We start from the raw sequence: 25,581 nt of genomic DNA on the forward strand, positions 1-25,581 counted from the left end.
CCTCCACCTTGCTGGGCTTCTGCTTTCCTGAGTAGTAAAATGAGATGGTCCAGGCCCACTCCCTCAACAACTCTGAGACACCAAAGACCAACCCTCCAGGTGCAAACGAAGGTGACTGTGGCCTCTTAGGGGACAAGACGACTAGGACAAAGCCTGCACCTCCCTCTCCTCACACCTGACCCTGGAAAAATACATCCACAACAACAGTACAAGACACACTAACAACCAAACATACCCTGGGCCTCTTTACACAGAGTATGTGTGCCTGCCCACAGCCACTCACTCGAGGCCCAGGGCAACCTGCCAAATTGTAAAGAGCCCTGCTCATTTTTAAGATGATCAGCTCTTCAGCAAAGTTCTCTAGCCTCTGGCAGTGCCATCCTAACCCTAGATGCTCAACAGAGAGCCCCGCTATGACTCAGCCACGGTAAGGGCAGGCACACACACACAGACCCAAACCCAGGATGTCTGTACGACAAACAGATCTGACTGCTGCTAAGCCACAAATACAAGGCCCAAAGGGGTCTCCAAGTCACAGGATGACAAACACAAAGCTCTTTACGAAAGAGTGAGGGGCACACCTCCTATGTCCCCCAGCAAGTACCCGACAGCTGGACCCAGAGGTCACCCTGTTCAGTTCTTAGCCTTTGTTAGGGAACAGGGCACCACTACGACTCCAGCCCATTTCAGAATGAACCCACCTCTCCATGCACAGTTCAAGCCACCCTGCATGGCTTCTAGGACAAAAACACCCATGGCCGATCTGAGGTTGAAATGACCACCTGACTCGGGGGAGCCCAACATTACAGACAGCTCACCCTGCCCACCCACAAGCTGTAAGCAAGAAGGCCCTGGCCTTGAATCTCGGCCAGAAGACCCCCACCTACTCACCCCGAAAACCACAGGCACAAGTTTGCGATGTGGCTCTGACTGCTGTAGACAGGCATGCACACTTTCACTAGGTTATCTTCATTCAGCCACATTTATGGCATCAGTAATATATGACGGTCATGATGTGCCAGGGGGCCTTTTACTCGCTGGGTTGAAAGCCTCCAATTCTTCTTTATCATTTCAACTCCCCCATCTGGCCTTACACACTAACCTGAGGCTTTGGGCCATCCCAGAAGAATCCTGAAATGTATTCACTCACTGTTAAAGAATAAATAAATGACTCTTAGGAAATGGCCCCAAGTCTGGCCTTCCCCTGGACTGTGAGCTCCTCCAGGGCCAAGTCCCTCTCCCAGTTCCAGCACAGGACCTGCAACAGCCACCCTCCAGTGCTGAATGAAAATCACCTCTGGGTAGGAGTCTGTGGTGTTGGTAAAGAAGGCTTGGGTTGGTCTACCTCTTCCCCCAAAAAACATTCAGTCTCGGGCTGGGGATTTAGATCAGTGGTTTCACCACCTGCCTTGCAAGCACAAGGTCCTGAGTTTGATCCCCAGTACCCTCCCCCTAAAAAACACACCCAGTCTCTATCCCCAATCAAGAAGGCTTTTTTGGCAGGATCCCCTGGGACCTTTTGGGTCAAGTGGGACTACAGTTTGATTAGGAAATGCCACAATCCCGGGGGAGTGCTGATCCTCATCTGGACCTACAAACACCTCTCAGCCTCCAAACTGTAAAGTTTCCTAACTTGATCAGAGCCACCAAACACTGCCTGAAGCTGAGACTTCTCCAGCACCACCCATGTCTCAGCAAGCTGACACCTAATCAGGTGACCCCTCCTCCAAGTCTCGAAGGAATCAAATGTACAGGAATCAAGGTAGCTAAACTCTCAGGCCCCGTCCCGGAGCAGACAGGGATATCCATGGTATTTCCCTGCTCCTCTGATTAAACCCTGCTTTTCAACCCACTTTCTTCTTTTTTCCCCCTAAAAGAGTACATTTTAAAACCTTCCTTACAGGGAGTGTTTTGTTTCCTTAACTGAACAGTGGCTTACAAAATAGTCCTGACCTTCCTGCCCCTCCCCCCTTGTCACTGAGCAACAGAAATTAAATTGATTCTCACTATCAGTGCTCTGCATCTCACTGATTATGCTCAGCCGCCAGAAAAGTCAGCTCTCCACTCCATCCCATGCACAGAAACCCTGTTGCTAAATCCAAGCCCACAGCTCAGGAAGGAGGGGACAGGGGAAGAAGGGGGTACCCAAAGGGCCCAGGTAACAATTTATGGCCTCCTTGTCACTGTGGTCTTATCTCTGCGGCCAGCCCCTTCTGAGAAATGGCACCCGTTACCGAGCCCTGGGAGGGCTGCCCTGGGACTCGGCCGGCTGTTTGGAGCAGCTGACCCAGTGGGAAAGGGAAAGAGTGCTATGAAGAGCCATGCTGCCCTCCTTAAGTCCATCGTTCCTTGGCATGCCACTGCACAGGTGCCCAGGGCCAGGCAAACCACCTGCCTCGACTCACTTCCAGCTTGGAAAGTGCAGGGAAAGTAGAGGCTGCAGCAAGGAGTGAAGGCTAAGCCTCCCCAGGGAGGCCCTTCTGGAACTACCTGTCCAAGCGAGGTCCCCTATCATGGAACACACTGGACTTTCCTTTCAATCTAACTGCACAGGCGCATGTGTCTGGGTGTCTGTCTAATGCCGGTCTCCTTCGTATACCAGGCGCCAGGAGGGCCACATCATGGTTGCCTTCTTTTCCACAGTACTGAGCACTCAATGAACACTTACTGAATACCAGAAGAAAGAAGCACTCTACTGCAGGCCACTAGAAACAGGATACAAACCTATTTTTGGTTGGGCCTCTTTGGGAAATCATTTGGTCCACACTACAATGCAGAGAACGCAGTACAGGAATTTGCAAGGTTTTCTTCTTTCTTTTGTCGTATCTCTCCTTATTTTTGTTTGGGTAACCAGCCAGAAACATGCATCCCTACCCCATACAGAAGAAAAGTTAGAGCCAAAGAAGAAAATTTCAGGCAAAGTTTCACACAGGGAACCACAGAATCCTCTGCCTGGCCACCTACTAAAAACATCCTGCCCTCCTCTCTCCAGGCCCTGGCTCATGTCTCCAGATTCAATCCTCGATCCACTCTATTTCCATGGCCCCCAGAAGCAGCAGTCTCACTGTCCAGCCCCTCCCAGAGCTGGAATTCGAGTTTCAATCTGACCCAAGTTCCTTTACTGGCACCAAACAGGTCTGGCTCATGGAGTCAGATGACTGGGAGCAAATGCCAAGTGACTTCATTTATCGCCACCTCATTTTGTTCCAAAAGGAATTGGAGTTGTCTTACAAAAATACCTACAACATGATAGAAAGAGAAGAAGAAATGAACTAGGATGGGAAGTAGCATAAATTAGGTTACTGCCCAAAAGTATACCTCAAAATTGCTAAAAGCATTCTCAAGAGATCCTAAATTCCATCCCCAACAGAGAGATGGGAAGTACTTCTGCGGACATTCATTAGACACTGTGCCTGCCACACGAGAATGTCTCAGTTCAGGCACAGGGATTCATCAACAACGCACACACACCAGGCTCCGGGCTGTGTCTCTGATGTCCTGGAGTCCCTTGTCAAATACCTCTCGGCTGGGGACAGGCAAGTTGCTGGAGTCCACCCAGGACAAGGGACAGGATGGGTGGTGGAAATGTTTTCTGCTGAAGCCCGAGCACTTTCGGGGCTCCTCTCTGCATGACAACCCTGCCTGACCTTGGGCGGCCCTAGATGCTTTCCTTGTCCTTCCAATTCAACAACTTTTAGGATTCCCTATTGTCACCATCAGGGGAGTGCTTTTATTGGAATGTCCATGGCAATCCGTCATCTTTCAGTTCCAAGCTGGGACTCAACTTTCCACTTCCACACCCATTCTCCCCCTGCCTCAGCCTCTTCAGGATGGGCTGCCTGTCCCTATGGGCACCCCTGTCCCCAACCCTTGAATCTCTCAGCTTCCATTTCCCAAGCCTGCCAAGCCCTATCTTCGCAGAGCCTGGCCGACCGACACAGGAACTCTCTTTTCACCCACCCAGCTGGGTATCAGGGTTTGGTTTGGTTTTTTTCTACACTTTTCAGAGAACCCAGTGCCCAGAACACAAGTACAACAGTTTTCCCTAGAAATGTATGAACGTTCTTCCTTTTTCTATCACCTGCTCCCAGTTCTTGTCATGATAGCAATCCACTCAGCCCAACACGAATTCTTTTCATTTAATCAACACTATATCCCGCAAGGATTTACTTTACTGCTTTCCCATCCTCCAGGTCAGCATACAGAGGCTCAATGAGGTTAAGTCACTTGTCCAAGACCACGTCAGAACCCAATTCCAAGTTTCTCTCATTCCAAAGTTTAACCACTGCACTCTATGGCGATACCGGCTCCCATGATCCATCAGGAACTGTCCTGGTTTGAACTGCTTCGTCATGGATTACGAATGCTGAAGAATGCATTCATTCCGCGAGCTAAGCTGGTAGCTCCACAGTGCAGGGAAGAATGCAGGTCTCACGGTCCAGCAGACCTAACTCCGATCCTTTCTCAAGCCCCCATGGCCTCTCACAGCTGCAATCTCCCACAGGGACAGGAGAGCCAACAGCCCCTGAGCCTCCCCAGGTCACAACTTGGTTATCAAATTCCCGGACAGATAAGGATTCTTCCAGCAGGGATGAACTTAGCTCCTACCTCTCAGACAGTGCCACGTGAAACAAATCCATCACCTGGTCCCAGGTGACCAGCAACGAGTCCATTACCGAGGACCTCAGGGTCTTCCAAAGGAGCCTCGTGTGAAACAGTCCCCCCAGGTCTGCCTGGGTGAGGCACAGAAATGATTAAGTGGTGATGAACAGTACTGACTTTAGGTACAAGACGAGCTCAGGGGAGGAAGACAGAAGGTTAGAGATGTCTTTTTTTTTTGGTACCGGGAATCAAACTCTGGACCTTGCGCTTGCAAGGCAGGCGCTGGAACCACTGAGCTAAATCCCCAGCAGTCAGAGATGTCTGATGCAAGGACTGACAGGAGGCATCAAGGACAAATCACCTCTGGTGGCCCTGGCTCCCCCTCATCTAGTTCACAAAACACATCGAGTGACTTTTAAAAACACTGATCTTGTCCTCTGTCTACTTAAACCCATTCAAAGGCTTCCATGGCACTTAGAACAAAATTCAAACTTTCTCCTTCACTCATAAGATATGGAACTCATCTGGATCTTTCCTATCCCCAAGTGTCACCACACCTGTCCTCCTGATTCTTAAATCATGAACTTCCAATCCCATCACAGGCCCTTTGCATTGCTTCTCTCTCTCCCACTCCTTCTGACCACCCCATCCAAAGTGGCTCTCAGCACTGTCGCTTTCATTAGCCAGTTATTACTTCAGAGCAAAGGGCACGACCTGATATTTTTGCTATTTGCCTGCCAACTGCCAAGTGCCTTACCCTCACCCTCTGCTGAAATGTACGTTCTACGAGAGCAAACTCTTGTCCATTTCATGACCCTTTGTTATAACACAGCACACGCCATATTACAAGCATTCGAAGTTTGTCGGGCACACGTTCACTGCAGTCCTAGTTATAACAGCCAAGGTATGAGTGGAAAAAGAAAATCCACACATATAATACTGTTCAAAAATAGGAAATTCTGTCATCTGTGACAACATGGTTGAAAACCTGGAGGACATTACACTAAGTGAAACAAGCCAGGCACAGGAGAAATACACCACGATCTCATTTATATGTGGAATGAAAAAAAGTAAAACTCGAGAAACTGGGAGTAGAATCATAGCTGGTGGTGGTGGCGCATGCCTGTAATCCTAGAATTTGGGAGGCTGAGGCAGGAAAACTGCTGTGAGTTCAAGGCCAGCCACGGAACTCAGAACCCTCACTGACTTAGTGGGCCACCTCAGAGAAGCCCCCTACGGTGTCCAAGCACCCCTTTCCGAAGCATCATTCCATCTCAGAGCTCAAATTCTTCCTCTCAATGGAGGTGGCAACACTGATCATGGTGCCGGTCACATCGGAAGGGAGCATCTACATGCCCTGAGTTGAAGGGACTGGAGGTTTGCAGCGGTGGGGAGTGGAGAGCCGCTCCAAGCTGTGCAGCAGAGTTCTGTGCAGGGTAAGCCGAGTCTGAGGAAGGTGTGTCAGATGGATGGTGCAGAGGGGTACGTAATGAATTAAGAGCAGAAGGCATGATGGGGAACCGTCCTGGGGGGTAGCAGTGGCTCAGGCTGGCTTGCGTTAGGGACACCAGGCAGGAAAAAGAGAAGAGGTGAACATAGGAGGCGCCTGGCAGATAACATCAGGCTCCAGGAATGAGTCAGGAAAAGCTGCCAGCAGAGCCACTGTTCTCCCAGACAGGAATGCAGCAGGGGACCAGACTGGAGTCAGGAGGTCACTGTGCAGAGGGTGGGGAGAGGAGAGCTGAGAACATTCAATGAAATGTCCAACAGTGGGGAGGGGCAGGTGGGGGAAGGCAGACTGCAGGTGCAAACTGAAGGGGGAGACAGGGCCCACTGCAAGGGCAGGGCACAAGGACAGTCTGGTGACTCCAGGGAGGGCGGCCCTTCAAATGCCTGGGGATGACTGTCTTCTCCTGAGCCCGCCTCAGGGCTGGGACTTGAGACCCGGCATGCACAGGGTGCAGAGCCTCCTGCAGAAGGAGGCACAGGCCAACACACGGAAGGGAGAGACAGCGCTGGGTCTCGTCCCTAGCCAGACCTTGAGCAGGACTCCTGGCTCCTGGGGGCCTCCAGAGCACGGATAAGGAAACCAAGATCCCTTCCGACACCGAAATGCTGTGATTCTCAACCACTGGAGCCACATTAAGTGCCTGGTAATTCAATAATTCAATTAAGAAAGCTCAATTTTTTAAGGCTTAATATTTAATGGAAGAGTTATGAAGTGCGACACAACTCGCTGTGATTAATGGTTAAAATTACAGGCTGAGCACATTGAGGGAAGAAAGGCATGGCTTAGTGGGAACACGTCCTGCTGCAAGGGGACACAGTGAGTCACACCTGTGGGCTAGGGGACACCTTTTCTCCTCCTCCCACACTCAGCCAAGTGTCTGGCCAGGGCTGCTCAGGGAGGTTTCTTATGGACAGAGTCATCCAGCAGATTCGTCAGGTGAACTGTACACTATCTACTGGGGGCAGAGCACTAAGTGGGGTCCCTCCTGACCTACCCAACAAATCAGACCTCATTTGCTACAGAGCTGGAATAGAGCCCACCCTGACCAACAGTCTCCTCCTTCTTCCCCAGTCAAGTCTTCCAGAAGGAGAAAGATCAGAAAAGGAAGAGAGGATGGCTGAGCTCTAACAAGGCAGTCAAGGGATGGCAGGGACTTGCTGACACCTCAGCCTTCTCATGCCAGGGAGACCCTAACTTGGAGACCACAGTGCCTCTGGCCCTTAGCACCCCAGAAGCATGGTTCTTGCAAGGATGGGCCATTCTGCCATGCAAGGACACGTCTGGCCTCCTGCCACCGTGGCTGCCTCTACCTGTAAGTGCAAAGGAAGATGTACACAGCCATGCTGCAGTACTCAAGGGGCTAAATCCATCTTTGACCCTTTGAACCCATGATATCCAGACTCAGGCCAGCCAAAAGTGATCCACTGGGACTGGTCTGCCCCCAGCTGCTTGGTGGTGGCACCTCTGCTGGGCCTTCCAACTTACTCTCCTCTAGTGAAGCAGAATGGGAGGAAGGAGCTATGAGTTACCATTTGATTTTGAATGGGTTTCAGCAACCAGGGTCATTTACATTTACTAGTGAAATAAAAGGATGTGGTCTCCAGTTAAAGGCTTTGCAAAGGCTGAGCAAATGGGGATCCTGTTTGGCTGTGGTTCTTGGGAGCACCTTCTCCATGCTTCTGAAACCATGACCAGGGCCAAATTCAGGAAGAAGAGGGCTCAGAACAGCCAACTTAGATCCTCCCAACACCAAGGGTGCTTTTTCCTTTGTGGACTCTGATCCTCTACCCAACCACCAACACAGCCTGGCCCCACTTCCTCCCCGTCTCCAGCATAACGCAGCTACCCTTAGGTGAAAGGGGGAACTAAGTCTAGGGACAAGTGGTGGGTGGATGTCCTGGGACCCTCAGCCTTGAGAAGGAGACAGACAGGGCAGAATCTGTTGAGTGCAGCCTGGAGTCTCTTACATGGGAAGACAAGGGGTGGAGAGTAGGAACCAGAAAAATGAAGGGAAAGTCATCGCTTTCAGGGCTATGTCAGGTAAAGACTTTCCAGGAGTGAATCAGACAGCTGTCCCAGGTCACGAGCATACCTTGGACTCCAATGCCCCAGACAGTTGGGTGGAGAGTAAAAACCAACATGTCTGCCTACAAGGAACACGGCCACAGTGGCAGCATGACACTCATCACCGATACTAGAGAACCACAGGAGGAGAGAAAACGAGCTTGTATTTGGCAGAAAAGATATTTAAAAGCGATACTAATTAATTATAATCACTGATGTGAACTGTTTGCCATTCATGCCTAATTACCGTGCAGCAAAATGACGGTGTTTACCGCTAAAAGTGCATCACGTTAACATCGGGGTGGGTTTTCTTGGGTGGCAACAGAATTTCCAATGAATGAGCAATGTGTAGATACTTTTGTTTGTGGTCATCTGCTAACAACCTCGAGGCTCTGGAGGGCGTCCCATTCTTATAAATAATACGACACATATGATTTAAATAAGCATCATATTGAGCATGCATTGCTTGTGAGGTATTCTGCTAGGAGCTTACACGCATCTGTCTCCTCTAAGACTCACTCCTACAAAATACATTCTGCTACATCACCATTTCGCAGATAGATTAATTTGCCCAACATCACACAGTTGAGAAGTGAAAGGGCCAAGAACTGGCAGCCAGGCCTTCCTGCCTCCGGTGTCCATGTTCATCGCCAATGTGACAACTGCAGGGCAAATGTGCAGAAAACAAGCCTGCAAGGGCACACACCAAAATGCTAATTAGGGCTGGCTCTCCACGAGACTAAGTTCTTTCCTCAGCTCAGCTATTTCTGTGGAGTTTTGTGCATGCGATCTATAATGAATGTGAATTGCCTGGGGGTCTGTGGTTTCACTTGTTTGTTTTTTAAGGACAACAGATCCACTAGCTATGACTCCCCCAACCAGAGGCCAAATCAGTGGCAGGGAGGTGGGAGTCCAGGCACACAGGGCATGAAAAGCCCTTGCCGGCCATCTAGGCCAACCTTCAGTGTGCTGTGGATGTCCTTGCTATCCGGTCCCTAACAGATGGTCCTCACTTCATCACAGCCTCCCCAGATGTCGGGTGAGTGGACAAAAGCTCCAAAAATCTCCAGCTGGAAAGGACAGCAGCAGCAAGAATCACTGGATGATCAGTGCAAACAATGCCCTGAAAAAACGGCTTTCCCAGCATCCAAACGCATGCTATCAGCTTCTCCCCCTCTTACTGGGAGGGCAAAATGACAGAAGTTAATCTTCTAGACATAAAAAACCAAAATCAAAAAGCCTTCAAAAGCAAAGCCAGTTTCTCTCCATTCCCAGGGATCTTAGAGCACTGCCCTTTGCTAGGGAGTCAGGGTGAAGTGTAGGGCTACCTCAGAACAGCCAAGGGCATCTAGATGGTCCCAGCCACCTGAACCCAGGCCTCTGGGCCTACAGGGTTCTGCCTGGAGACACTGAGGACACTGTAGGATCCAGGAAGGACTGCTCCCCACTTTAGGAAGAGCCAAATACACTGGGAAAGAGCTGGCTGGCAGCAGGGACAAAGGCTACACTAAGGCATTGTGTCACTGTGTGGAGCTTGGGAGCCCTCTCCTCTGACCCTCTGGATTCCCGATGCCTTGCCCATAGCCTGTGCCTGGCCCCTAGACTGTGTCCCAAATATATATTGGATGGCAAATAGAGAGAGGGGAGGGCATTCAAAATCACAGAAAAGAAAAGAACAGAAAAGAACAGAAGTAACTGGGTGGGGCCGGGGATTTAGCTCAGTGGTTCCACCACCCACCTCGCAAGCAGAAGGACCCGAGTTTGATCCCTGGTACCAAAAAAAAAAAAAAGAAGAAGAAGTAACTGGGTACACTTACCTTGGAAAACAATATGGTGGGTGTTAGGAGGCAAGGGAAATCTCATAACTAAGATCCATGATTAAGTACACACATCGTAAGACTTAAAAGTAGAAGAGTTGGTTTGAGACAGCTTTCTGCTACTCAATTTTGTGTGCCCCAGAAGAGTGACTGCCTTCATTTAATATATGAAAACAGGTAACCAATATCTCCCGATCTTAGCTGTATTTATATTAGAACTTGTAAAAACAGATCTCCTACCCCTCATCTCCAAAAACAGGTCTGTGCATTTGTATTTTTAAAAACAGCTCTTTAGAGCCAGGCATCATTGTGCAGGCCTGTAAACCCAGCACTTGGGCGACTGAAGCAGGAGGATCGAGAGTCCTAGGCTATACAGTGGGCTCAAGGCCAGCCTGGATTACATAGTGAGGCTGTCTCAAAAAACCCCCCACAAAACAAACAAAAATAAAAAATTCTTTAGATACCCCTAATACACAGCCACTTATCCAACCATGGATCTAACATATATATTTATCTATACTCTAATTCAGTGGTGGCGAACTTATGACATGCGTGCCACAGCAGGTTGTTTATATCATTGGAAGCTCTAAAAGGTTAGCCATCACCGATCTAGTCTATATAGTATATAAAATACCTATCTACCTATATATTAAAGGGGAGAGCTGTTCCTCAAGAGAGCTCAAAAGGCTAGAATAAAGAATTCCATTAGGGAAGCTGATTTTTGCTCCTGGAATATTCTTCCTTAAACCATTAAAAGCCGGTTAGAAATGAAAGTTGATGCCTTAGAGGGTTGAAAAGATTCCTAACACATCAAATTTGCCAGGAATATCACAGAAAAGCTTCACATATGGAATTTTACCTGACTGGGTGACCATATGGAGAGGTTGGAATAAATAACTTTTCACTCAATGTATCCATAATTAAAGGCTCCCTAATATTTATTAACCCCCATTTATTGTGTCCAGCACTTTACAGAGATTGCCTATCTTACTCTCGAGGACACAGGAAGCTGCTCGATACCTTTACCCATCTGCTGATCACACCAATCCCCCCTAAGAGAAGCACACAGCTCCTCTCAGAATCCTTCACAGCAATCAGAAGTCCCTTCCACGTGACCCCGCCCCGGCCGAGCTGGAAGCAGTGATTTCAGCATTTAGAAGCCCTGGCTCCACTTGCTGTCCCATTGGCCAGAAGGAGTTTGCCTCTTCTTTTTTTAGAATATGTGCTGCCAAAGTGAGCACTTTTGTCTCTTCTTAATTCCGTCCCCCAACAACTTCTCCAACTTAACTAAAACCTTCCCTCTAAGGCTGACAGAGCCAGCTGCAATTGAAATCAGCATTCTGTGAACTCAAAGCCTCTCGCTGGAGAAGGTTTTTATCAAATGCAGATGTAAAAGGTGACAGGAGATGAGAAAGGCAGTGTGTGCCCCAGGCCTGTGCCCCCAGCCCGCACAGGGCACAATGACTGTCTAGAAATCCATTCATCGGCCACCCCCTCTGCCCTGTCTGTAGCTCCCATGAGGGTGGGGACACCATCACCACCAGACACCTCAGCACCCGGTATATTAAAAGCACTCAGCAATTTATTTTATTATACAATAAATGAAAACGGACAAAAGGTTTTTTAAAGAGAAGAAAACAAGTCCACAATAGGGGAAAAGTTGACTCAGAGAACTCCCAGTGCTAAAACTTTGAAATTGGAGAAAAGTCGTGTCTGCTGGGTGCATGGTGCTGCCACAGGGGACACTCACAAAAGCAGCAGTGCGCAGTCCCCACTAAGCTGGAGGGAAAAGATAAACAGGTAGCAGGCCAAACCTTTATCTTAAAAGAGTGATGCAAAATTTAAATAACAATGGTAATGCTTTCACAAGGCAGCATGTAATTGCCAATGTATTATATGAAGAAAAAAAGCCATCATTATTTTTCTTCAGTTATATCCTGTCTAGGACAAAACTGGCATGCAGCTAGGAACAATGATCAAAACCCCGCTAAAAATCACGACTAAACACACCCACTTGCAAACATTTCATCTTGTTCCATTTTTGTTTCAAGATGACAATCTGAAACATAAACTCTGTCCCGAAACAATTCAAGGCTTCTCGGATGATCAAGGAAAAGCCTTGTAAAAGCCAAGCATTTAAAAGTCAAGGTAAAACATATTTCTCATTCTTCGGTATTTTTTTGGTAATGTTCTATATGACAACTTTCAGAGGAATGCAAATTTTAGAAAACCTTGGGTACAAAAATCAATCCAAAGACCAAAGCTCAGACTCACACACTGCCTTCATTGGTAGATATGTAAATTAGTCCAACCTCCCTGTGGGGTAGTTCGGTAATAAATAGCAAACTGTAAAATGTATTATTATCTCCTTATTGTAAATGAATTGCTGGGTCAAAGTACAGCAGGCACAGGACAGAAATGCATTCACAAGGGCGGTCCTGACAGCACTGGTTATAATTCCAAATAATGATCCTAATGATACTGGAAACAACCTAAATGTTCCTAACTAAGGGTTTGAGCAAGTCAATCATGGTACTGCGGTACCACAGAAACAATAGGGTCCACTGACACAGAAAGAAATCTCTGACATGTTGCTGAATGGAAAACACCAACTGGCAAACACCATGTATGAACCCATTTATGTAAAAGTGTACACAATCACATTCACCACGTGCAGACACCCTGCAAACGAGTGGGAAAACTGCACCCAAATATTACTATGGGTTGTCTTATGTCAATTAAAATAGAGGATGATTGTTAGGTCTTTGTTTACCTCTGTATTCAATTTTCCTACAATGTCCTTTTGTTTTTAAAGAAAACTGTAACAGTTTAACGTGAACTTCAGTCCTTTACAGATCAGCTCATAGTGTGCAGTGCTGAACATTCTCTGCAACAGCTCTCCTTGTGCAATATTGCAGAGCACCACCGTGCAACCCACCTACCACCCTGGTCATCCCTCTCCAGCACGCCAGGTAACAGAATGTGAGGACAATACCCCTCTGCCAACCTGGGAAGAAAGAGTTATATAAGTTCAGTTATCAAATCCTCGCAAGTGCTTCCTCAATCTTGTCCCCCCTTCTGCAGGGCCAGACCCTGCTGGATGACTAACCCTGAACCAGGAAGGAAATGGGGCCTAGGTGAAGAGCAGGAGTTGGAGCTCAACAGCCTGCAAAGCAGATCAGGTGTCGGTCCTAGGCCCAGGCTTCAACAAAGCCCCCAGGAGGGTGCTGGGGCGAGCTCCTCCCCCTTGGTTCAAAGTCAGTGCTCTTTCAAGCAAGGGACAGCTGCTGTCTGCCCTTGAGGCCAGAGGCAGCCTGAGAAGGGAGGCCAGCTGACCATCAGCCACAACTCACTCCTCATGCAGGAAGCAGGCCCACCCACCTGGCAGGTGCAGCCTCTCAAAACCACAGGAAGCCACCACCTCTGGAGCATATTCAGCGGTCCAGAGCCCAGCAGGCTGTGACACAAAAGTAATACGTTAAGAGTCCCCACCTGGGGCTGGGAGAGGGGCTCAGCGGTAGAGCAGGTGCTTAGCAAGCAACAGGCGCGGGTTCAACACGAACCCAACAGAAGCAAAGAGGAGGCAGCTCATCCTACAGCTTCTGGAGCTATGAGAACGATTCCAAAGGATCCTCAGAAGAAAAGGAAAGGGAATCAAAGGGGGGCCGACAAGTCAGAACGTCCACTCTGAGCCAGGCAGACTCCTCTTAATGAGCCCCAAGGCAGATAGAATGGTCATTCCCCCATTCAGGAAATAAACACTTAAGGAAGTGAAGAGACTGGCTCAAGGGCACAGAGACCCTAGGCCGAAGAACTTCAAACGTTTGTCTGATTTTGCTTTTCATCCCGTTGGTCTCCCTTAGAATACTGGATGGATGGCATTCTTCTCCCTGATTGATTTTCTCCTTCAGCTTTTCATTTAAAGAGCATTAACAGAAGGCAGCTGCTACACATGGCTCTTCCCTTCCCTGTAATAACGAGCTCTGAGAACACCCCAGATAGTTCAGGGTTCACGCTGCCCCCAAAGGATCTCCAAGAACTAGCCCTCTACACAACCAGCTGGAACATCACCGTGATTGCCCCTGCAGGAGATGTATATAATAAAAATTGAATGCTGCAGCATGAACTTCATACATACTTGTCCTCTTGGTTTATTCATCAGAAATAATTATCTGTGCTTGCTTTCACAAGAGCACATATTTTATAGGGTACATTAAAATTTAATGGATTTTTAATAATATTGTAACTACCGCAAGAGAAAAACTGGAATAAAGCTGTGCCACATGGCTCTGCTGCATTTTGGTGGTTTGGCTCCAGCATCACAGAGGAAGAACTAATTTGGTGAGGAGGGGCAGGCAGCAGAGGGTGAAGAACCCGGATGTCACACACATGCGATGTGAAAACTCTCTGGGCGACTCCCAGCTCAGGAGAACTCTGCTAAGGCAGAGAAGTCAAGATGAGGCCTCACATCACCAGACAGCCTCCAATGGTGAATCACGCTTCACTTAACCTGGCTGTGCAACTTGGAACCCAGATGAGACACGGAAGGGAGCGGGCAATGGGGATCCATACAACAGACACTTCAATCGTGGAAAAGCACTTGCTGGTTCCAGCCAACAGAATCCAACTCCAGAGCTGAACAGATCCGAAATGTCATTCAGTGTCTACAAACCCGAAATCTATAGATGGGAAAGCCAAGGCTCAGAGGCAGTAAATGCAGCTCAAGGTCAAGGTGTGGTTTTTATCAATGACTACGTAGGACGGAGGTTAAAAGCATACCCTTTAAGGGCCGGAGATTTAGCTCAGCGGTTTTGCCGCCTGCTGCGCAAGTGCAAGGACCCAAGTTCGATCCCTGGTACCAAAAAAAAAAAACCATACCCTTTAATCTAACTCTGATGACAAAGAGAATGTCCTCGAGTCTTCGATAATCTGCTGGATTTCAAGTTTTACATTTCCAGCCATTTTTGAGAACTATTTTTTTTTTGTGAGCCACCGCCTGGTTTTTATTTTGATATGGATCACAGAAGATTACTCTATTTTAACTTTTTAAGAGAAGTTTTCTCTCCCTGTGGAACCTACGTGCACACAGGTGAAGGTCCTGTCCAGGGGCCAAGAGAAGGTTCCCGGGCCCCTCGTGGAAGCCCGGTGTAGCTGTCCAGGCCTCCGGATGTGTCATCAGCACAGAAACCAAAGAAAGGAGCTCACAGTGCCTGGCGGCTTCCAATGAGACACCCACAGCCAGGCTGACTCACCCATTCGTAAGCATACTGCCAAAAAGAGCACCTTGCCAAAATTATGCTTCCTCATCTTTGACAAAGTAATACCCAAATTAAAATGAAAAAAGCCTTAAATGTTAAGTGATGCCGGCAATTTATCTTGTATCGATTTATATAATGTGCCACATCTCGGATGGGCAGATCTTTTCCATGACATCAATTCAGGCCACAAACAGGGCAACGATGACAAGGATGACCGGAGAATGAGTATGGGTTTGGAGTTCATTAGCCTTGAAGTGAGATCTTTTCTGTCCCTTGGCAGTTTTGTGTCACTGAGCAGGTACCTTCCTGTCCTGAGCTTTGTTTTTCTCATTGGTGACAATGGGTACAAGGAACATCTTCCTTGCAGGGATACTGTCAGAATGACATATTGTATATACATCATATATCATCATCATTTATGTATTATCAGCATTAGTGGCTAGTACACAACAGAGATGCAATTAATGATAGTTTATGCAATTGATGATACAATTGATAACTGTTATTTAAAATGCCTGGAATATACTGTCACTAAATATGATTCAATAGTCAGTAGTCAGTGTTCAATGGTCAACAGTCAATAGTTCCTTTCCACAGTCAATTGTTCCTTTCCACTGTCATATATAAAGCTATATAGTGGCAAAAGCTGCATAATATTAAGCAGTATTAAATATTAATCCACTACATACTATTAAAACCCAACTGCAGCAGTAACTGCCCAACAGTCCTCTAGATGCTAGTCCACCAAGGTGTAATTTTTATTTATTTTGTTACAGTTTAAGCAGGAGGAGGAAGAACAGAAGGAATGGATAGGAAAGGGAGAAGGACAGAGGAAAGGAGAGCCACCAGAAGCAGTCTAGAAGGTCCCACGTGTCCGGGCACGGGCTCTCAGTGTTAGCCCAAGGGGAAACCTCTCCTGCCGCATCCCACATGACCCCTGTCCACTCCCCATACACACAGCCATAACTATCTACAGCTGAAGATATTATGGCCATGGAATCACATGACATCTCAGTGTCAACACATGCTTCAACAGAGGGCAAAGGACTGCCACGGGGCCATTAAAGTAAGGACATTAAAAGCACTGATGTAGCTAAAGCACATTAACCTGTGGAGGAAGCCAGGCTATAAGCTGCCGCGGCACTGACATAATAAAAAGTAAAGAGGCCTCAGTAATGGAACCAATATTACAGCCATTGATATAAATTATACCTCAGAACAGGGGAGAAGGGGGTGGGATGTAAAAATGGAACAAGTTCAAACTTCTTTTATTGTAATAGTCTCCAGTTGAGCATAATCACCAAAGCTATAGTGCGATACGATTGCCAAAACTAGACAAACATCTGTGAGATGGATTCATCTCAGAGGGGCGGCCAGCAGCTTGTTATCATTAAAGCGGCGATGCTCATTCCACGATTGAACTGCAGGCCGCCTTGTTACTGCGTTTGCGGAGGCAATTGTACCAGATGTTGGCAACTATCTTCAGATAGATGACAGGCACCTGCTGTTGAGGAAATTAAGCTCCTCATTGGCCTCCCTGATTTGGGAAGAGGGAGGGAGGGGCAAGAAGGAGTGACCCTCCCCACAGACCCCACGGTGAGGCCCAAATGTGACCAAAAGGGTGGGTCACTGTCAGCCAGGGGCTCTCTCATCTGCTCCCACTCAGCTGCTCAGGCCAAAGACCCAAGAAGGGCCCACAGGAGTAGGAGAAAGGTGGGGAAGTTTGGAAGGAATCACATTCAGACTGGAGACATAAAGAGCTCTGTGAGATCAACTCCCCAAGCAGGCTTCTCTGGGGAACAGTCTCAGACACTTCAAGGGATCCTAAATTTGAAACATGGCTTTGGACATTAATCATCATTAAAAGGCAAACAGGCAATTTTCAAACCATGTCATGCTGACTCAGATGGAGACAAAGGCTTGGACAGTGGGAAGAGTGAGGACGAGAGAGAGAAATACCACTAATGCCACCCTGGACAAATAAAAATCACGAGAGCCCAGAATTTAGTTTTCAGAGTGCCCTGAACATCCACTGCTAGTCATTTGACAGAAATGATTCACTCCAAAGTTGGCGAGGCTGATCCAGGTCTACCTGGTTGATGATGGCCTTGTGGAAGGGGATCACTCACCACAGAGGTCCTGGGCGCTGGAGATGTGCCCCGATGACCTCTTAGTAGCGGGCAGGCCACAGAGCTCCAAGGACCAAGCAGATGGCCCATCCTAGAGAGCTGCATTCTGCTGACAAGGTCAAGTCACCACATCTCTGCCTGTGCTAAGCTGTGCTGATGTGGCCCCTCAGCTGGCCACGGGGGCCATTTCTGAGCATGTGGGAATTCTGTGTCCTCTTGGATTACCAGAGTTCACCCAGAATACCCAGACTCTAGTCATCTACAATGGCTGACACAATGATGCAGATACTGACAACTGCCCCTGGAGGGGGGTCGCAGCTTCTTGGACTCATGGGCACTGACATGCCCGGCCAGGACCCAGGGTGTCCTGACAGAAGTGGCCATGGTCACGGTGTTACTCCTCAATCTTCATATCTCATCAAAGAGTCTCCAAAATTCCCTCTAGGGATACACAGCTCAAGGGCCCTAAATTGTCCTAATCACAGCCAAAGAAATTAAATGGCTTGGCCCAAATAGTTGCAATTTTTAATGGACATGTTAAATCCTCTACTGGTAGCCCAATTTGGGCTTACTCTAATATTTAGCCACAAAGCAAAATGAAACATGTCTCCTTAGCCTGTAATTAAGGTTGTTTCATGTCCTTAACCAATATGAACTTCTTTGCTCTGTTTAAAAAAAACAAACCCATACTTCAAAGTTCTTAGGACAGAAATGACAAATTTTCAGAGAAACACTTACTAGAGAATACAGAAATCAAGGCATCAATTTAATTTCACACTCTACCTGCCTTGGACTAATTTTCGTAAATTACATTTCATACTAAGAACCTCCGCCCACGTGACCACAATGGAGAAATAAGCAGCTTGCATCAAATTGAGTTTCTTCAAGGTATAAATATAACTGCTTTTAGTATGTGAATGTTTAGCTGAATTTTCAATATAGGTTTTATATAAAAATTTTCAAGTGTTAATTTCCACATTTTCATGGACCAACATGTTGATGTCACTTGCGTTTTTATGGTCCTAAGTAGTGCAAATTATGCCACGTGGATCTGGGGTGGGTTTTTTTCCTTCTCTTAGGAAAATTAGTATAACCCAACTCTCAGCTTACAGGTGTGAGTTAGCAGTCAAGGATCCACTGCATAAAGCTGCATAAAGTTTCTGTTTGGGCCTTTCGTGTTCAGAAATGCAGGCAGACAAGTGAGGCATGACAACAAGCCTTTGCATGTGCATTCATGGGTACAATCCTCACTAGTGGCTGTCACCACCTCCCAGAGCACCTGTCCCCAAGCAGTAGCAGCCCCACAGCTCAGAAAGCAGCAAGACCCCAGGATCACCACTCCTTGGCCTGTCTACCCTAACATGCCTGTGTTTCCGACAAAGGCTTGCATCTGCAATAACCTTCCTAGTCTTTGTATTTGCAGCTACTTTAAAAGATTCCTCGAATGGATTGAAGAGGCAGCATCAGACATGACCTTTCTGCTGTGCGTTGACACGATAGAACTATTATTCCGAATGAGTATATCCGCAGCTCCGAAAGAAATTTTATGACTGACCCTAACAACATCCTTGGTTATATGAAATCGTGACTTTCTTTGAGATTCAAGCCAGGGACTGAGAATGTCTGCAGCAGTAACTCACAGCCCACAGGCCACAAGCAGCCTGCTGCCTGTTTTTGTAGAGGAAAGTTAAACTGGAAGACAGCCAGGCTCGCTCATTTACATACTGTCTGTGGCTGTTTTGTGCTACAACAGCAGAAATGCATGGCTGGGACAGAGACTGTATGGTCTGCGGAGCCTAAAATATGTGCTATCTGGAAGTCTGTCAACCCGTGGTCCATACGAACATGGTGCTTAGAATGAGCCTAAGAACAAAAATCAACTCCATAACCCCTGGACACTGGGAGGTCTCAATATACATGAGAATAATGGTATTTCTTTTTGTTGCCTTTTTAGAAGATACCTAGAATTAACACACTTGATTTTGATCTTTAAACTGCCACTCACTTCGCCTGTCCTTCTGTCCTAGCACATCTGAAGAGTCACCGCTGTCCCTTTTGTTGAGCTAACAAGTCCTTCACTAGCTGATCTGATGTGCAATGCATATAGGAAGCAATGATGAGACAGAACTGTAACTCCTATTCATTGAGGTTCTCTAACCATGAAGAGGCAGCGTCCTCTGTACCATTCAAGGGTCAAAACAAACAAGCAAATGTACTGGCAGCTTCTGCTAGGTGTGTGACATGAGCTGAGAGAGAGGAAATGGAACATAAGAAGAAGGAGGCAGAAAAATCCTATGATGTGTCCTCAGTGAGTAACATACTGGGGCAAGGTGGAGGCAGATGCTCAGTTTGAGCCGTCCCTCCCTGCTCTCCAGCTGATGACAAAGTCAGACTATCTTAAGCCCACTGAGGTGGGCAATCGCCACTGGGTTCTTTCCAAAGTGGGCACAGCCAGGGCTGCTCTATCCATGGTCATGTGTGACAAGTCACTTGTGGGCTGCCTCCTACCATCTGTGGCAATATTGGTCTTCTATGGAAAAAGAGATAAATGTTGAGCACCCTGTCCAAGTCAGTGCTTAGGCTGGCATCAAGGCAAATGAAGCTATGACTGCCTTCGAAGGCTGCTTCAGGGAAGAAATGAGATGGCAGGTGCACAGGGTGGGAGACTTGGGGGCAGAGCTCAGAGCAGCACCTGCAGTTCCCACCTGTCATCAACAGCTGGCAGGTTCTTCCCTTGCCCTTTCTGTGCATAGACTGCACTGCAGTTCTGCTTCCAGGGATTTCCAGTTCTCCACCCCATCCTCTTCATGGGCAGGGACCCCCACCCCACTCATCTCTGAGCCCTGCACGGTGCCTAACACCTAGGACGCGGTTACCAAATGCACAAATAGGTGGGCAAGCATGATGATCCCAGGGCCTTTCAACTGCAGCTGATGGAGACATCTCTTCTCCCCTTCCACCATTACCAGGGTCTTCAGCATCCTGAGAACTTCCAAACTTCCCCAAGGATCCCCAACTAAGCTGAAAGCCACCACAAGCCCATTCCTAGGAGGCAGCCTAGCCATGCAGAAGCAGATAAGGGAGATCAGCATAAGCACCCCCAGAAGAGCAACTAAAAATGGAAGCTTATAGTGTTTCAATAAAATACACTCAGACACACCCTCACTAAGAAAGGATGCTACAGACAGTACTGGAAAAACCCAAGTCCATGAGAAGACAGCAACTTTTATCACAACAGGCCTTTTAAAATCACTTGCAAGGGGGCCAGGGATTTAGCTCAGTGGTTTTGCCGCCTGTTGTGCAAGCACAAGGAACCGAGTTCAATCCCCAGTACCAAAAAAAAAAAAAAAAAAAAATCACTTGCAAGGGAATTACAGAGGCGACTTCCTATAAAAGAGGAAATTATTTTAGGCAGCTTTCCGATCTCATGTGCCTCCTTAATCCGAGTCATATGCAAGAAATATTTACGGAGGGTGGAAGTCCCCCGTAGGTGTGTTTGAAGAGCAGGCCACGCTGGAGCGCTGCAGTTAGCTTTATAAAGCTGCCTTAAAAGAATATTTCCAATGCACAGTCTCATTTGCTTTAAATTCATTTCTCACTGCAACCCTCCACAAAGATCTGCTTGCCTGCACCAAACATTTGGGGATGCTACCATGAAGATGGTGGCTTTCCATAGAAACTTGGCATTTATCATAGTGAGAGCATTATCTTCTCAACAGAAGCTGACAGTTTCTTCCGTTCCTCCCTCGAGACAATCCAGCAAGATCACATTTGCTTCCCCTGCATGCTGTTTCTCCTAGTACAACATTTCTTTGCCTGGAAAGAAAATATTGTGACTCCTTGCCATATTCACTTCATTAGCATAAGAGGAGAAAAAGCCAATTCCTCCCATCAGCCTCCCCCCACAGCAGTTCCAGCTGGGTTAAATCTAACAGGATCTTAGATGCAGAATTTGTCAGAGAGTTGATGACTGCAGAGTGAGGGACAGAGACCAAGAGTGACTCTGAAACTAGTCCCTTGAAAACTCAGAGACAATCTATTTGGCATGAAGAAGTACTTTGTGCAGATAAAGGTAAAGAGATTATCAGAGGCAGAGTCCCTGCAAGTTAACAATTCAAAAGTTCAGAAACAGAGAGAGGTAGAAGACAGATCTTCATTGAGCACCCATGTGCCAGACACTGGGCAAACATGTCTTTTCATCATGTCACCCCTCCATAAATGAAATTATAGCCCTAATTAACACATAAGAAACAAGGTTCAGGATAGTTAAATCAAAAGCCCAATGTCACAATGCTAAAGGCAAACACAGACATCTGGATTCAAGCTCAATCTACCTGATCCAAAAGTCTAGAACCATTCAACATCAACCCACGTCACCCAGGCAATTCCCAAGAGTCTCCAGTCAGCGACAAAGATGTCCCTCCAGAGAAGGAAAATGTACCCACCAATGCATCCTCCCCACCCACAGCCCAATTTCTCAGTGTCAGAGACGTCTGTGCTTTGGGTTAATGTTGTTGGACCCATTTTCGGTCACCCATCCCTGTAAGTCTGGATGAGTCAAGGGCCCCTATGACTTCTGAAAAGCACAGGCCCCACCTAAGACCTCTCCACACACACGCAAGAGGTCCATGCCTTGTCCTGCAGACCAAAGACAGACAGAAGAGCAGGCAGATTAAACATAGCCAATGCGATCCTTACCTTCCTCCCCTCCTTCCCTTCTGTGGGGCAGCTGGGTTTCTACCCTCACCAACACCTGCCTGAGCCTCTACTGCTCTGGGAACACCTTGCTGACCAGCTCAACATGCTTTAGTTCTACGAAGCCGTGGCTGCAGAGTACAAAGAACGCATTTATTCTGGGCTGCAAGGAAACACAAACGCTTCACGTAATTTCAAATAAATGAATATGTATTTTCTTAAAGCCCCATTTAAAAAAGAAAAATGGTAATTTTACCATTTGAAACTCCTTTTCTAATGGCTCACACAGCCTTACCCTCTGATACAGAGGGTCTACTCATTCTCCCAGTATTTACTGAGCACTAACCTACTGCCCAGGTACTACTGGGCCAGTCCTGGTGCTACATGGCCAGTAAACAGAACCAGCTCCACTTAATGGAGTCCAGTCGAGGTAAAGGGGCTACACAAGTCTGATTTTTTTCTTGATAGGCCAAAATTCCCTCTTTCATATTCCCATTATGGACTGTCTCAGCTCTCAATTTATTTTATGACAAAATTTTTAATTGTTTTTTATTATTCTCTTGCTGGTTTGGGATTGGTCCTTCCCCTCTCCACCTCATACTGGAAATTACTACAAGTAAGCAGAGATCACGTTTGTTCCATTTACTGATGGGCTACTGGCTTCTCACTCAGGGCCTGACGTTCATAAGATAATCAAGATCTGCTGAATGAATCAATGAATGAATGACGTGTGAGGCTACAGATCCAACGTTTTCTGGGCCTAATGAGGAAGGATGGCTGTTTCCCTGCACTAAACAGTCCCACAATGTGGAGCTTTTTAAGATCGAAGGCTCTTTGTTTTTATAGGTTTTTCTCCTTCCTGTTTTACACTGAGTTTATTAACATCTTCCCATACCTTAATACTGGCCATAAATTCAAAAGAAGCCAGAAAACCAACCTTATGAGAATCTTATGTAAAGGAGAAGGAAAGAAAACTTAAATGAGGACATGAAAAGCTCTCCCGAGGCAAAATAAATGCAATAAACACATTAGTAGATCAATATACTTAAATGTATTTTAATAAACATCAGCTAAGTGATACTGGGACAATTTCCAGATCTTATTCTCTATCCTCCCCAAAACCGTTTATTCAAAAAGTTAAAACAATTCATCCACAGAGTCCAGCTAAAAGAATTCTCCTCTGGTCCCTATCGGTTCAACATTTTCCATCAAAGCTAGAGCAACCTGACAGTTCCACAGACTAGAACCTTCAAGGTGGCTGGGTTACTTGAGACACACACTATCAAAAGCTGCACAAAATGGAACCTTCAGTTTTATGCTACAAAGATCCACGAGGGACTTCTCAATTTGTGCCACCCTCAGGGTGAAGGAACTAAGCGGTGAGCGCATACGGGGAAGGATGGGAAAGACGGAAGACTGCGAGCGTGCGTGCGTCCGTCCAGGCGTGTAGGCGTGGGTGGGTGCGTGCGTGCTCGAAGACTGCTGCATTGGCAAGCAGGCCCAGTGCTGGCCAGGACGAAAGCGGCATCTCCAAAGTCTCAAGAGGACCTTGGTCTCAAAGGTGGAAAATAGCAACAGGAGTCAATGTTCCAACAGCCTGTTTCTGGCAGGATACTGAGAACTATGGGTATGCTAGCTCATTTAATCCTCACGACAATTCTATGCATCAAGCACCATCATCTTCCTCATTTTGCAAATAAAGAAGCGGAGGTAGGACGAAGTTAAACGATCTGCCCAAGGTTACAGAGCTAATCCAGACGAGCTGGATTTGACACACTGGTCTGAGTTCAACCCATCCATTCCTTTATCACTAGCCAATATCCTAAATCAAGAGGTCAGCAAACATTGGCCCATGAGTCAATCCGGGTTTGTGTAAATAAAGTTTTATTGGAACACAGACACAACCACTCTTTTTCTTATTATCTTTCCCTCTTGTCATGATACAATGGCAAAGCTGAGCGCTTGTGAGAGACCATCTGGGCCACAAAACTAAAAAGTTATTATATGCCTTTTACAGAAAAAGTTCACCAGTCCCTATGCTAGGCAAGAAACAGTCGCGATTCTCATCTTTTCTACCTATGGACTCCTAATGGCAGGTAGAGGCTGCTGTAGGCAGCAGCTACCCTGCAGTGTCTCAAATTCTCACTGGTTTTTAAAAAGGATTATGCAAAGTTTGCATGCTGTGCCATAAAATTTATTCTCTATAACATGTTTTAAACAAGCAACCATAAAGAGTACCTCCAGGATGATGTACTATAATAATTCTACGGCACTAAAAAATATCGGTCAGGGCATGCCATATAACTCACAGGAGGGGGCCCAGCTAGAGTAGCTCATGTAAGGTAAGAAATGCAGGTTCTTGCCAGAAGGACTGGCTGTGGACCTGGAGCCCACTTCTGTTTGGCTGAGGGGTCTGGCACAAGCCATCTACACTTTCCTCGTCTGTCTTCCTTTCCTAACCTTAAAGTGCTCTAATAAATAAAGTAATTGGGACAATTATAAGACAAAAGATACATGAAGGATTAGGGCAAACAGGAATCCCTGAATCTGAACATAGACACCAATCAATCCTCCTTTTTTGTTACTAAAACAAGTGTATCAATAAGTGAAGTGGCCTTCTAAAAAGATAAAAAAATGTTTCCATATCAAAGATGCTCTCTTGCAGGGGACTCCAGCACTTTATATCTGTGGCTTACCATGCCCTTCTGACTCTCCAGAAGAAAGCTGGGAGAAAGAGCAGGAAGCTTGTCTCTGATCATTCAACACTCTCATTTATTTTTCCTTAAGTGAAAAACACCTTAAATTGTTTTTTCAAATACTAACATGCTGTAAGCAAGGCAGAAAATATTTACCTCTGCTGCCAATTATAAAAGACCGTTAGCGACCTCAACCACCAAAAATCTCTAATTTGCAACTAATCTACTTGCACAAATTACATCTTCTACAACAGACCACCTAAAAACGACTTCCTGTAAACAAACCACTCTGCTGGATTTTTTAATCTAATTAAATCCTTATTTTGCTCTTTAACTACAAGAAGCTCACTTTTCATTACACTGGGGCAGAATTTTTTATTTTCAAGAGTCACAGAAATAATCCCGAAGTAGGAGCCTGAAGGGGTGCTACCTTCCAAGCCAATGAGGAGCCACCCCTGGCCTGGGGAATGCAGGTCTGCCCTCCCTGTCTTTCCCAGGGCCCTTGCTCATTTAACACTTAGAGGCCTGTGCTCATGCAGGTCCTGGGCTGGCTCCCGTCCCAGCTGCTGGGCTCAATCAGGCAGTCAGAATGCAAATAGGTATGAAGTCAGCATTCTACAACACAGAGGAAGGAACATTTCAATCCGCCTGGAGGTGGTCATGGAAGTTACCGACCCTTTTAGAGTGTGGCAAGTCAGGCCTTGCCTTGATTCTTCTCACCTCCCCTTTATTTAGGGTGCTACTCATCTGGCCTGTAATTCCTACACTCCTGGAAACCCCCTCCAACCCAGGAAAACCAGGACAGTTGGA

General features: G+C 46.9%; 1 protein-coding gene and 1 long non-coding RNA gene across 23 annotated transcripts in view; both read right to left on the reverse strand.

Moving 5' to 3' along the window:
* The window catches only part of LOC110344772 (uncharacterized), a 68,098-nt gene extending 42,706 nt beyond the window's left edge, over positions 1 to 25,392 (reverse strand). The window contains exon 1 of the long non-coding RNA XR_002387559.2: positions 1 to 25,392. This exon is cut by the window's left edge and continues 40,561 nt beyond it. This is a non-coding gene — a long non-coding RNA (uncharacterized LOC110344772).
* Positions 1 to 25,581, reverse strand: part of Msi2 (musashi RNA binding protein 2) — a 373,908-nt gene that overhangs the window by 206,448 nt on the left and 141,879 nt on the right. The gene's annotated exons all lie outside the window — the stretch shown is intronic.

This window comes from Heterocephalus glaber, unplaced genomic scaffold (genome assembly GCF_053883595.1).
Source record: "Heterocephalus glaber isolate CG9 unplaced genomic scaffold, H.glaber_assembly_v1.0 deba00001773, whole genome shotgun sequence".
NCBI lineage: Eukaryota > Metazoa > Chordata > Mammalia > Rodentia > Bathyergidae > Heterocephalus > Heterocephalus glaber.